The sequence below is a fragment of the Octopus bimaculoides genome, chromosome 1, assembly GCF_001194135.2.
Source record: "Octopus bimaculoides isolate UCB-OBI-ISO-001 chromosome 1, ASM119413v2, whole genome shotgun sequence".
NCBI lineage: Eukaryota > Metazoa > Mollusca > Cephalopoda > Octopoda > Octopodidae > Octopus > Octopus bimaculoides.
The window spans coordinates 18,062,755-18,065,532 of NC_068981.1; the positions used below are offsets into that span (position 1 = coordinate 18,062,755).

General features: G+C 36.2%; 1 protein-coding gene across 1 annotated transcript in view; it reads left to right on the forward strand.

Moving 5' to 3' along the window:
- Nucleotides 1-2,778, forward strand: part of LOC106867687 (uncharacterized) — a 236,695-nt gene that overhangs the window by 23,108 nt on the left and 210,809 nt on the right. The gene's annotated exons all lie outside the window — the stretch shown is intronic.

Below are 2,778 nucleotides of genomic sequence, written 5' to 3' on the forward strand. Positions count from 1 at the left end.
TCTTCTAGTATAGTGTTATAGGTGTAGCATGGTCTGGTAGTTGGTTTGTAGTTGATGTTAGCATTGATTATGATGTTATGGTATGACAGTAAAGGTGGTGAGATGGCTGAGTAATTAGCATGTTGGACAAAATGCTTAGCTGTATTTTATCCGTCTTCACGTTCTGAGTTCAAATTCTGCCAAGATCAGCTTTACCTTTCATCCTCTTGGGGTTGATGAAATAAGTACCAGTTGAATACTGGAGTTGATGTAATCGACTATCCCCCTCCCACAAATTTCAGGCCTTGTGCCTATAGTAGAAAGAACATGGTGTGATAGTGTTATTGCTTATGGGGCTGCTGTTGTTTCTTCTAGGTCAGTCTCGATTGACCCCTACCTATGATAAAAGATGTTCCAGGCATAAACACCCAATCTTACTTATTTAGAACTGCATTATCAAATGTGTCCTTCCTTGTTTGGTATGTTACTGCATAATTTGATGGAGACTTGGCATCTATTTCAAGCAGATGTGTAGAATAATGGTTCTCAATCATATTTTGTCCATGGACTCCTGTGATTCTTATTTTTACTCAGGTAGACCCCGCTCCATAGCCATCCAATGTTTAAAAAATATTTTGATAATCAAATATTATCATGAATTGAATAAAAAATTGCTAAAATATTTTGGGTATTGTAAAAAGTATAACTAGCTTATTCTTTTACTCTTTTACTTGTTTCAGTCATTTGACTGTGGCCATGCTGGAGCACCGCCTTTAGTCGAGCAAATCAACCCCGGGACTTATTCTTTGTAAGCCTTGTACTTATTCTATCGGTCTCTTTTGCCAAACCGCTTAGTGACAGGGACATAAACACACCAGCATCGGTTGTCAAGCAATGCTTGGGGGACAAACACAGACACACAAACATACACACACACATATATATGCATATATACGACGGGCTTCTTTCAGTTTCCGTCTACCAAATCCACTCACAAGGCTTTGGTCGGCCCGAGGCTATAGGAGAAGACACTTGCCCAAGATGCCACGCAGTGGGACTGAACCCGGAACCATGTGGATGGTAAGCAAGCTACTTACCACACAGCCACTCCTGTGCCTAATATTTAACTCCTGCACATCATTTTTAACAAAATTTAATATGGATTGCCAAGGGCCACAGGAACCCCAACCAAGAACCACCGATATAGAGGTACACTCTCAGTGGCTTGTGTAGTGGTGTTGAAGTCATGTTGTTATAGTGAGGTAGTGATGTTGTAGTATAATCATTATAGTGGTGGGATCATTCTATCCTTCATTCATGACCATGTTACCCAACGTGTCCTTCACTTTTAAAGCAGCAAGTTGTGAGTTGGCTATATTTCTAGCAGACTGAGACATCCTTTGATGGTTCATGGTAGTCTTGTGGTTTAATTGCACTGTAATGGTGATATTTTAACGTTGATGATGATGATATTTTTGTAGCTGGTTAGAACAGTGGTTACTAAGCAGCATTCCACCACAAACTGGTGTGCTGCATGATATAGGTTAGTACACTGGCAACAATAGTGGATGATTATCTTCTGCTAGTGATATAAATATGAGTGCTTATATGCACCATAAGTCCATATGAAAAGTTCTCCCATAGTAAATAATGCAGTATTTTGTGTTCTAACTTTTAAGTGAGAATAAAATTATATTTAAAAGACATGAAAACACAAACTGAAGTCCTAAATATAACCTTGATAAGTATATTACATTTATTTGAACATGGAAATACTTAATCATTTCTGCAGTTTAAATTTTTTTAAAGCTTAAAATACATGCAGTACCATTTTTGATACATTTTTGGACTTTATGTATTAAGTGTGGCAACAATGAATAAATATTTCTGTCTTTATTCAAATAAATATAACACAATTATCAAGACTATATTTAGAACTTCAGTGTGTACTTTCCATATTTCGAAATATAATTTTATTATTTTTGCTGTGTATCACTTTATATCTGACAGCACACAAGTGTGTTATGGAGAACACTTTGGTAACCACAATTCTAACTATCTGATCTATTCAACCTAGCTATCTGACCACTTCTAATCAGTTCCCTACTGTTTACTATTTACGTCACAAGATACAACTAATGACTTAAATTAGTTTTTGTATATAAACATCTTCCTCCTTGTATCACTAAACTGATAATCAACTCCTAGTGACTTCCTTGTCAATCCCTCACCATTGTAATCACACTAGGCTGTTCCCAGCAGGCAGTATATATATATATATATCTATATATATATATATATATATATCATCATCATCATCATCATCATCATCATTTAACGTCCACTTTCCATGCAAGCATGGGTTGGATGATTTGACTGGGGGACTGGTGAAGCGGATGGCTTCACCATCTTAAAATTGCAGAGGAATTTGTCGATGGGCAGTTTAGCTTCTTGGTAAAGCAACTGACACATAATCATAGGGATGTGAGTTTGAGTCTCATGGCTGGCCACCGACAGATTTTTCTGCAAAATATGGATAGATTATCCTGTTCATGTTTTATTATCAGCATTATCCTGCGTTTGAGAATAAAATTATTTCCTTATCTGTATCTTTCAATACATCTCAACACTTCTAAAGCAAACTTTATTTGTCGACTTTCAACATAAGTTGAATTTATAGATATATTGTATATGATGATGATAATATATATATATATATATATATATATATATCATCATCATCATTGTTTAACGTCCGCCTTCCAGGCTAGCATGGGTTGGACGATTTGACTGAGGACT